Source organism: Capra hircus, chromosome 29, assembly GCF_001704415.2.
Source record: "Capra hircus breed San Clemente chromosome 29, ASM170441v1, whole genome shotgun sequence".
In the NCBI taxonomy this organism is placed as follows: Eukaryota; Metazoa; Chordata; class Mammalia; order Artiodactyla; family Bovidae; genus Capra; species Capra hircus.
Window position 1 is genome coordinate 23902326 of NC_030836.1, and position 12648 is coordinate 23914973.

Consider the following 12648-nt stretch of genomic DNA (forward strand, 5'->3'; position numbering starts at 1 on the left):
CACAATACAGCTGAACCAGTGTTTAAAAGTACAGCATGAAAAGAAACTCAAATGCTATTAAGAATACATGTCAATAAAGCCAAAAATAAAAGTTTTTTAAAAGGACAGGTGGAAACAGACCAGATAACAAAAGTATATTTTAAAGGGAAGTAGTTTGCCATAGCAAAGAGTTAGGGCCAGAAGCTTTACTCTGAATTCCAGGTCCTCTAGTACTTGTCAGCTAAGTGATTTTCAACAAATCATGTATAAAACAGAAAGAGATACGTTCCTAAACTATTAACACTTCTACTAACAGTCTATTATGAGGATGAGGTATTTGTGAAAGCTATGTACACATCCTCTAGCACTATGTAACAGCAAGGTATTATCATGAATAACAATATACTGCATGTTACATAAACTTGACACTTTCCTCCCATCATAAATTATTTAACTTTGTCCAACAGCATTCATTAGATACTTTTATATCCCTGGTCATAAGATTAGCATGTATTTTTCATCCCTTCCCTTTGCAATTTCAAATAAATAACACAGATAATTTCAAAAAGCTAAAATTAAGCTACTAAGTTTGTATCTAGTTAAATAAATTTACAGTCTTCAAAGGCTGTATATCTGAATTACAAACGTTTTTTTTCTGCAAACAATGGAGGGATTCTCCTTCTGTAAATTTCACTGAAGTATTACATACATAAAATTAAATGCATTTTTAAGGGTAAATTTTTTTGAACTAAAAAAAAAAAGAGAGAGACCTGAGTGGCCACCATCATCATATAGATTATTTTATGTAGAATATTACAATTTTCTCAAAAAGATTCATCAATGCCCTTTCCCACAAAACTCTACTATCCACAGGTAACTATTAATTTCTTTCTTTTACTACACATTATGATTTGTATCTTGCAGTTTTATATAAACAGATCATATTGAATGTACTCCTTTGTGTCTGGCTTCTTTCAATAAGCGTACTTTTTAGATTCATGCCTATTTTTCTGTATATTAGAAGTTCGATCCCTAGTTACTGTTGAGTAGTATCCTACTATATAAATAAAACACTTTTTGTCTATCCACACATCTGACGATGGATTTCTGGATTTCCACTTTTGGACTACAATGAATACAGCTGCTACATGTTTATGTATGTACCAGAAGTACTCAGTTAAATGGAAGTGATAGAACTTTTTAAGAAATTGCCAGTTTGTTTCACAAAGTTCATATATGATTTTACATTCTTACAACATGTGAGCATTTCTATTGTTTCACATCCTTGTAAACTTAGTATAGTATCTTTTTAATATTAACTGTGTGGTAAGATCTCATTATGGTTAAAAATTGAACTTTCCTAATGCAAGTCTTTTTTCCATATGCTTACTAGTCATAATCCCCTACTATTTTTTGCTCAAACATTTTAACCATTTAAAAAACTGGACCAGTTGTATTCTTATTTTTGAATTTTAAAAGTTCTTTACATTTCTGGATAAAAACTCTCGAAGAAAATAGTGAATATTTTCTTCCAACCTGTGGCTTTTATTTCTGTAATATGTTTTAAAAGCTAAAGTTTTTAATTTCAATAAAGACCAATTTATCTTTTGCTTTTCATATCCAAGAAATCTTTGCCTACATCAAGTATTTTGACCTATGTTTTCTTCTAAATTTTTTGTTTCCATTTTGAGTTAATTTTTCCAATATATCATCATGATCTTTTTTCCCATATATAAATATATAATGAAAAAACTTTGTTAGAAAAACTATCATGAGTGATAGCTGCAACTCTATTGAAGAAAAAGTTTCACCAACCCATGGAATTACTTCAGAATCATTGTCAAAAACCAGCTAAGCACAGATGTGTAAGCTTATCTCTGGACTTTCAATTCTGCCCCAAGATTTAGATGCACATCCTTGCACTAATACACCACTTTGTTGATTCTTATACTTTTAAGTCACAAAGTCTGACTGTATATATCCTTTAATTTCATTCTTCTTTTAAAATTCTTTTGGATATTCTAGGCCATTTGTGTTTCCATATGAATTTTAGGATCAGCTCATGGTATCGTTCTGCATTTTTTAGTGTTTATGCTTTGAACATAAACATATTTTGCTAAATTTACCCCTAAATGTTTAATGATTTTGATTGCATTGTAATGGTATGTACTTAAGTTTCAACTTCCAGTTGTTTATGGATAATAACAGAAGCATAATTGATTTTCATATTTTGACCCTGAGTCCCTCTGACTGTTGTAAAGGTTTTAGCTTTAGCACAGTTTTAGCGGCTATTTTACAGATTTCTTAGGATTCTACATGTACTTGATCATGTCACTTGGGAGTAACGAGTCTTACTTCTTTCAAATCCTTTGTATTTACTGCCATTTATCGCCTTCCTTTAAACGTTATTTATGGCACTTCTTAGATCCCCCGAGACAACGCTGAATAGAATTGGTAAGAGTGGACATTCCTTTTTATTTTCAGTTATAAGGTGACAGCATTCATTTACTGTTACTTAAGATACATTTTCTGATGGTCCAGTGGTTCAGAATCCATCTGCCAATACAGTAACATGGGTTTGATCCCTGGTTCGGGAAGATTCCACATGCTGCAGAGCATCTAAACCCATGTATCATGACTACTGAAGTCAACCTACCTAGAGACTGTAGGCTGCAACTACTGGGCTTGCATGCTGCAACTACGGAAACCTGTGCACCTAGAGCTTGTCCTCTGCAACAAGAGAAGTCACCTCAATGAGAAGCCCATGCACAAGGAAGAGTAGCCCCTGCTTGCCACAACCAGGGAAAGTCCATGTACAGCAACAATGACCCAGTGCAGGCAAAAATAAATATTTAAAATATCCTCAAAAAAAAAAAAAAAGAAATCAGAAAACATTTCTATTGAGTTATTAATAAGTTTTGTAGGGAATGGTTCAAATCCTGGTGATCATGAGCATCTTCACAGGCTTTTTCTTTGCAGATTATCACTGTAGAAAATGTTGAAAGATACCAGAGAAATACATGACAAGGAAATACTGACCAATGTCAGAGGGTACACTGGGGAAGAAGCTGTTAAAACAGTTCATGCACAGCACCTACTGGGGGACATACATTTCATGGATGAATTTTCCATTAAATGTGACTTACCATCCTAGCATTGTCTAAAAAGTTGTTAGAAATATTAGCAATACACTTTGATATGCTTTAATTTTCACTGTCTTGTTTTATGTTTTTTACAGAAATACAATCAATTTTTACATACTATGTTTTTGTACTATGAACAATTATATGCCAACAAACTGAACAACCTAGAAGAAATGGACAAGTTTCTAGAAATACATGCCTACCAAAACTAAATCAGGAAGAAATAGATAATTTGAAGAAGTGAAATACCAACCACTAGAAGTGAAATAGAATCTGCAATAATAAAAAATTCCCTGCAAACAAAAGTCCAGGAACAGATGGCTTCACTGAGGAATTCTACCAAACATACAAAAAAGAATTTACATTGATCCTTCTCAAACTCTTCCAAAGACTGAAGTGGAGGGAGCACTCCCAAAGTCATTCTAACACAGTAATATCAAAATCAAAGATAATACCTAATATATATATATGTATGTATATATAATTAGAGGCCAGAATACCTAATATATACATATTTTGGTCTCTAGTATCTTTGATGAATTCATCAAAGAAGCCAATATCTTTAATGAATACAGATGCAAAAATTTTCAACAAAGTATTAGTAAACTAAATCCAAAAACACATAAAAAAGATCATATGCCATGATCAAGCTGGATTCATCCCAGGGTCAAAAGGATATTTCAACACACTCAAATCAGTCAATGTGATACACCACATCAACTAAAGACAAGACAAAACCACATGATCATCTCAATAGATGGAGAAAAAGCATCTGAAAAAGATTCAACATAACTTCACAATAAAACTCTTATTAATGTGGTGACAGAGAGAACATATTTCAAATAATAAAAGCCATTTATGAGAAATCTACAGCCAACATATACTCAATGGTGGAAAAGTTGAAAGCCTTCCAACTGACTACAGGAAGAAGACAAGAATGTCCACTCTCATTGCTTCTGTTTAGCATAGTATTAGAAGTCCTAGCCACAGCGATGAAACAAGAAATAAAAGGTATCCAAATTGGAAGGGAAGAGGTAAAACTGTCATGATATACAGATGATATGATACTTAACTCTAAAGCCTTCACACAAAAACTACTAGAAATGATAAACAAATTCAGCAAGGTAGCAGGAGATTAATATACAAAAACCAATTGCATTTCTTTACACTGAAATAGGAAAAAAAAACTCTTGAAACTGCATCAAAAAAATAAAATCCTGAGGAATAAATGTGATCAAGGTGACAGACTTACACACTGTGAACTATACAACACTGATAAAGGAAACTGAAGACAATTTAAAAAAAATGGAAGGATATCCCATGCTCTTGGACTGGAAGAACTAATATTGTTAAATGGTCATACTACCCAAAGCAAGCCAAAGATTTAATGTGATCCCTATCAAATTACCCATGACATTTTTCAAAGAACTAGACAAATAATTAAACTACATAGTATTGGCACAAAAACAGACATGGGTCAATAGAACCGAAAAGAGCCCCAAAATAAACCACATACCTACAGTCAATGAATCTCTGACATAAGAGGCAAGAATATACAATAGAGAAAAGATAGTCTCTTCAGCAAGTGGTGGTGGAAAAGGTGAGTAACAATATATAAATCAATGAAGTCAGAACACTCCATCACAGCATATATAAAAATGAACTCAAAATGGCTTAAAGACTCAAAGATACGACACCAAAAAATTCCTAGGAGAAAACATAGGCAAAACAATCTCTGACATACATCATAACAATGTTTTCTTAGGTCAATCTTCCAAGGCAACAGAAATAAAAGCAAAAATAAACAAATGGTACCTCATCAACCTTATAACCTTTTGCACAGCAAAGGAAACCATAAATAAAACAGAAAGATCACCTACAGACAGGGAGAAAATATTTGCAATTAATGCAGCAGACAAGGCCTTAATTGCCAGAATATACAAATGCAAAAAAGCAAAATGGCTGTCTGGGGAGGCCTTACAAATAGCTGTGAAAAGAAGAGAGGTGAAAAGCAAAGGAGAAAAGGAAAGATAAAAGCATCTGAAAGCAGAGTTCCAAAGAATACCAAGAAGAGATAAGAAAGCCTTCTTCAGCGATCAATGCAAAGAAATAGAGGAAAACAACAGAATGGGAAAGAATAGAGATCTCTTCAAGAAAATTAGAGATACCAAGGGAACATTTCATGCAAAGATGGGCTCAATAAAGGACAGAAATGGTAGGGACCTAACAGAAGCAGAAGATATTAAGAAGAGATGGCAAGAATACACAGAAGAACTGTACAAAAAGGATCTTCACGACCAGGATAATCACGATGGTGTGATCACTCATCTAGAGCCAGACATCTTGGAATGTGAAGTCAAGTGGGCCTTAGAAAGCATCACTACGAACAAAGCTAGTGGAGGTGATGGAATTCCAGTAGAGCTATTTCAAATCCTGAAAGATGATGCTGTGAAAGTGCTGTACTCAATATACCAGCAAATGTGGAAAACTCAGCAGTGGCCACAGGACTGGAAAAGGTCCGTTTTCATTCCAATCCCAAAGAAAGGCAATGCCAAAGAATGCTCAAACTACCGCACAATTGCACTCATCTCACACGCTAGTAAAATAATGCTTAAAATTCTCCAAGCTAGGCTTCAGAAATATGTGTACTGTGAACTTCCTGATGTTCAAGCTGGTTTTAGAAAAGGCAGAGGAACCAGATATCAAATTGCCAACATCTGCTGGGTCATGGAAAAGGCAAGAGTTCCAGAAAAACATCTATTTCTGCTTTATTGACTATGCCAAAGCCTTTGACTCTGTGGGTCACAATAAACTGTGGAAAATTCTGAGAGATGGGAATACCAGACCACCTAACCTGCCTCTTGAGAAATCTGTATGCAGGTCAGGAAGCAAAAGTTAGAACTGGACATGGAACAACAGACTGGTTCCAAACAGGAAAAGGAGTACGTCAAGGCTGTATATTGTCACCCTGCTTATTTAACTTATATGCAGAGTACATCATGAGAAATGCTGGACTGGAAGAAGCACAAGCTGGAATCAAGACTGCCAGGAGAAATATCAATAACCTCCGATATGCAGATGACACCACCCTTATGGCAGAAATACAAGCTGGAATCAAGATTGCCAGGAGAAATATCAATAACCTCAGATATGCAGATGACACCACCCTTATGGCAGAAAGTGAAGAGGAACTCAAAAGCCTCTTGAAAGAGGAGTGAAAAAGTTAGCTTAAAGCTCAACATTCAGAAAACGAAGATCATGGCATCCGGTCCCATCACTTCATGGGAAATAGATGGGGAAACAGTGGAAACAGTGTCAGACTTTTTTGGGCTCCAAAATCACTGCAGAGGGTGACTGCAGCCATGAAATTCAAAGACGCTTACTCCTTGGAAGAAAAGTTATGACCAACCTAGATAGCATATTCAAAAGCAGAGACATTACTTTGCCGACTAAGGTCCGTCTAGTCAAGGCTATGGTTTTTCCAGTAGTCATGTATGGATGTGAGAGTTGGACTGTGAAGAAGGCTGAGCGCCGAAGAATTGATACTTATGAACTGTGGTGTTGGAGAAGACTCTTGAGAGTCCCTTGGACTGCAAGAAGATCCAACCAGTCCATTCTGAAGGAGATCAGCCCTGGGATTTCTTTGGAAGGAATGATGCTAAAGCTGAAACTCCAGTACTTTGGCCACCTGATGCGAAGAGTTGACTCATTGGCAAAGACTCTGATGCTGGGATGGATTGGGGGCAGGACGAGAAGGGAATGACAGAGGATGAGATGGCTGGATGACATCACTGACTCGATGGACGCATGAACTCCGGGAGTTGGTGATGGACAGAGAGGCCTGGTGTGCTGTGATTCATGGGGTCGCAAATTGTCGGACACGACTGAGCAACTGAACTGAACAACAGCTCATACAATGACCAAAAAAAAAAAAAAAAAAATCAAAAAATAGGCAGAAGGCCTAAATAGGCATTTCTCCAAAGAGATACAGATGGTCAACAGGCACTTGAGAAGATGCTCATTATCACTACTAATTAATTATTAGAGAAATATAAATCAAAGCTATAATATTATACTACCTCTCTGATCCGAATGACCACCATTAAAAAGTCTCCAATTAACAAATGCTGAAGAGGATGTGGAGAAATGGGAACCCTCCTATGTTGCCGGTGGGAATGTGAATTGGTGCAGCCACTATGGAAAACATTACGGAGGTTCCTTAAAAATTTAAAAATAGAACTACCATCTGATCCAGCAACTCCACTCTTAGGTAAATATCCAAAAAAACAGAAACATTAATTCAAAAAGATACATTCACCATCATGTTCACAGCAGCACTATATACAAAAGCCAGGACATGGAAGCTACCAAAGTGCCCATCAACAGATCACTGGATTAACAAGATAAGGCAGGGACTTTCCTTATGGTCCAGTGATTAAGAATCTGCCTTGTAATGCAGGCTTGATCCCTGGTCGGGGAACTAAGGTCTCACAAGCTGCAGAGCAACTAAGTCTATGTGCCGCGAGGACTGGGCCCTCACACTGTGCAGCCCGTGTGCCACAACTGCTGAAGGTCGAGCACTCTGCGGTCTAAGTGCAGCAACTACTGAGCCCTCATGCCACAACCAGAGAGTCTCTGCACTACAACAAAAGAGCCCATGTGCTGCAACTGAGTCCAGGGGCAGCCAAATAAATAATTTTTTTAAGATCTCACACACACAGAGATATACACAATGAAATATTACCCAGCCATTAAAATATGAAACATGGATGGACCTAGAGCTTATCATGCTTAGTGAAATAAGTCAGAGAAAGATACTGTATGACATTTGTATGTGGAATCTATAAAGTAACAGAAATGAATGTATACACAAAACAGAAACAGATTCACATAAACAGAATTTGACTTATGGTTACCAAAGGAGAAAGGTGGCATGAGGAGAGGGCAGGAATAAATTAGGAGTTTGGGATTAGCAGATACAAACTGCTATATATAAAATAGATACAAACAAGGTCCTACTGAATAGCACAGAGAACTATATTCAATAGCTTATAATAAACCATAATGGAAAAGAATACATATATGTATAACTGATCACTCTGCTGTATACCAGGAACTAATACTGCACTGTAAATCATGTCAAATTTAAAAATTATGTATCACATTTAAAAATACATAATAAAATATTAAGCACCTTAATACTTTTACTGCTGTAATAACTTATTTATAGTTTATTTCTGATATCTATATTCATAAACATATTACTAGGGAACATGAAAAGTCTTGATCCTCCATTTCCAGTCCTTGTATCTTTCTTTTATTGCCTTGTTCCATTGTCCAGGATCTCCTTTACAGTGTTGAATAGAAGAGATGATGGCAAGTGTCCCTGTCCTGTTCCTGAACTTAAACTTCAAAGATTCATCAAGTTGTGGGCTGTAGTTTTTGTTTTTGGAGATACACTGTATCGTGTTATAACACATTCTAATTCTAGTTTGCTAAGAGTTTAATATACAGACTGAAAGGATATGGAATTTTATCAAACTTACTTTCCTGAGATACATCAATAAATTTTTCTGGTTAATTTTCTCAAATTTAACCAAACTTGTATTCCTGGGATAAACTTTATCTTCCAATATATCGCTCAATGGGCTTTCCCGATAGCTCAGAAGGTACAGAATCTGCTTGCAATGTAGGAGACCCGGGCAGGGAAGATCCCCTGGAGAAGGGCATGGCAACCCACTCCAGTATTCTTGCCTGGAGAATTCCATGGACAGAGGAGACTGGTGGGCTACAGTCCAAGGGCTTGAAAGAGTCAGACACAACTGAGCAACTAAGCACACACTGCTCAATTAAGTTTCCTAACAGTTTGAATAGGATATTCTCCATATATGTTTGACCTGTAAGTTTTTGTCCTGCCTTAGTAGAGTTCTGGTATAAAGGTTATACTGGCTTCATATATGGATGCTTCAGTCCTAACAAAGATGACATAGTACAAAGGAGAGGGGAAAATATGGTCTTTGGAACAACTAGGTCATTTTTAAACAGATTAATACTACTATTACTACTGCTACTAAGTTTTAAAAAGCTGGACCACTACCTCATACCATATACAAAAACAATGCCAAGTAGATTACAAATCTAAATATTAAAAAAAAAAAACTATAAAATTTTACACAAGAATATAGGAAAACACCTCCATAAGGATTTTTACCCAATTCACATATAGTGGTAACCATAAACAATGATGATACATGAAAACTGAGAATTTCAGTACATCAAAAGACACTTGAAGAGAGTAAAAAAGCAAGATAGAAGAATTTTTTCATTACATAAAGCTTACAAACATTTCAAACACACACACACACACACTCACACACAATAAAGACTGTCTACAAATAAATAAGAAAAGGCCCAAGTCAATGGAAACCTGAACAAAAGACATAAACACATACTTCACAGAAAAGGAAATCCAAATGCCAATAATCACAGGAAAAAGTGTTCAGTCACATTGACAATCACAGAAATGCAAATTTAAATTTCAATAAGACACTGCTATACAATCAACTGGAAAAAATTCTTAAAGGTAGGCAATACCAACCCAAACTGTTACATACTGCTGGTAGAAGTATAAATTGGTATTACCACTTTGGAAAACAGTCTGGCAATACCAAGAAAATCTGAAAATATGTATTCCCTAAAGTCTGAACTATTTTGTAAATATATACCCCACAGATGTGTACCAGGCACATGGACAAAAAGGTTCATAACAAAATTGTTCTAAACAGACCTAAATTGGAAAACACAAAAATTCCCGTCAAGAATAGAAAAGATAAATTGGGATATGCTAATCAATACCATTCTATGTAACAATAAACATAAATGAACACTAAAAATAATGTTGAACAAAACAAGCTAGACCAAAATAATGCATAATAAATGATTAAAGTAAAATATAAAGCAATATTAAGCAAGTGATTACTACAAAAGCCAGGATGGTCATTACCTCAATCAAGCAGGGAGAGCATCTTAATGATAAAGGACAGATGGAGATGGGAGGAAATCTAAAGTGCTGGAAATATTCTCTTTCCTATTACTTATTTGTACTTATGTTACCACGTAATTTATGTGCTATGTACCTTTTAATATGTGTGTTTCACACAAAGTTTAAAAAGGATGCTTATATATCATATTTGAGCTTTTTAAAAGAGGTATTCAATAAAATTCTCTATGATGAAATTGCTGTAGTTGATTACATTTACTGAAATATTTTATTAAGGCTTAACAAGTACAAACACTTCAAAAGAAACAAAGAGCAATCTTCTTAGAAGATCAAAATGTTCCTACTGCCTTAGAAATATTTTCAGGATGCTCATGCTGAAACAAGACATGTCCTGTAAAAGGCCATCTGCTCAGGCTGTTTATTGTCTGCTACAAGTCATAATCCTATCTGCCTCAGTAATTACTTGTTGGAATATAAATACAACTGGAAAGATTAAGATTTCAGGGAATACATAGAAAAAAAGACAAAAGGCCATAATTCCCAGTGATTCTATATTAAAACATTGCAACACAGACGTGATTCACAGAGATAATCCCTTTTACGAGCCTGCTCATCTTAATCACCACCTGATTTTACCATTCATGAAAAAAACACTATAGATTTTTACTTACTTTTCTTCTCTCAAGAGGCCAATCACTAAACTTTACTTTAGCATAAAAGCATTCCAAATGAATTCTATCTCTGAAAACACCTGCTCAAAAACTAGCATAGCTTTAATTTTCAGAAATACAACACCATAATATAAACGGTATGTTAAGTCTCTTAACTAATCCAATAAACACTGAAATTATTTTTCCGAGTGGATATTCTGTTAGAGCAATAATCACTATCCTATATTATTTCCCATCTCAGAAGCAGCAATTTAACTTTTATCTCATGATACAGGGACATCATCATGAGTAATTACCTGATACTGGGCTTACAGAGATAAGAGAGAGTCCGTGCACTTAAGAACATGGTCTAAGGCACTGAGAAGGGTAAAGAACACAGGCTTCATAGGAGCTAATACAATAAGACCTTACCTGAGTGACATTTGAGTTTAATCAGAAAAAAGCATCCAAGACAGAGATATATATGAATATGGGGGTAAAAGAAGGTGCCTCATCTCTGTATGCACAAACTGCCTGTGTGTGTATGTATGTGTGTATGGAAGACAAATCGCAAATTTGAAGAGCTATAAATAGTTTAGTATGATTAGAGCAACAAGAGGCAGTATGTAGTGACAAAGTTGGGAAGTAGTTAGAGGTAATGCTAAGGAGTCTAGTTTTTAGAGGCAATGAGGAGCCATTTCAGGATTTTTAGAGTGAGAAAACAGGATCAAATCTGTAATGTACTTCTGCCCAATGCAATTTTGATAAAAAAAGAAAAGACACAGTCTAGGTTCTAAGGAAGAACATGGTCTAGCAGGGAGACAGACGTGTAAACAGCATAAAGTACTACCAGTGTTCATACAATGAACACCTTATCAATTAAATGACATTTAAAGTTGGTGACAAAACGACTGTAAAATTCACCTAGAAGAATACCTAGGTGATAATTATTTTTTCAAAATGCATACGGGGGTGGGGTGGGGGGAATACCATGATACAAAAATATACAAGGCATTTTATTTTGTTTTCAGTTCACTATGGCACCCAAACATACATGTTTTTCCCGTTCCCCAAGCATGCCCAAATGACAATAAAGTAATACAAAATGTAATAAATTGATAAATGCATGGAGATTTTAGATGGTACTATCAAAGAACCAAAGATATAATTCAGTGGAGGAAGAAAGGGCAATCAAATCATTTGGGAAACTTGTGAGGAAGGATCCAGTGCTCACTGCACACACCTGAAGACTAAAGTGTCGCCCAGAGCAGATCTCCCTCTTTTCTTCTGAGGCAGATAACCGAAAACACATACCAATTACCTTTATTAAGTGTATTTCATGAGCTGTCTCCCTCCCAAATGTATAATTTCTGTTTATAGGCGTGTAGCTAACACTGAGGACATTTACTGTTTAAAGTTAGCAATAGCTTACTTAGCTTCTCATAAAATGGGGGGGGGGGGGGAGGGAAAGGTTAGAGAATAATGCGAATTCAAGCAGAAAGATAATGGGTTTTCATCAAGCTTTGAATATTTCATGTCCTGGGTAGTAAAAACCCATTCACTGATTCAACAAGTATTTAACTGAATACCTGCATGCCTGGTACCCTTCCAGATGGTTGCACTATGTCCATGAATAAGAGAAAAATCCCTGTCTAACCTTGGGGAGCTGATATTCTAGTAAAGCTTACATTTTCATGTGATAAGTCTTTAAAAAGCCTTACCAAAGTGCTGATAGTGAGATCTCATAGCAGGATCAGAGGTAATTTTTAGTTTTTCCATTTTCCTCTCACATCTTCTCAACACAAAAACATCTGTTTACTCCCTTTCTTCCTTTATTTAAAAGAGACGAGAACTGGTAGGGAAATCAACCTGGCCA

General features: G+C 35.6%; 1 protein-coding gene across 1 annotated transcript in view; it reads right to left on the bottom strand.

The window, feature by feature from the left end:
• Positions 1-12648, bottom strand: part of PRMT3 (protein arginine methyltransferase 3) — a 135797-nt gene that overhangs the window by 89617 nt on the left and 33532 nt on the right. The gene's annotated exons all lie outside the window — the stretch shown is intronic.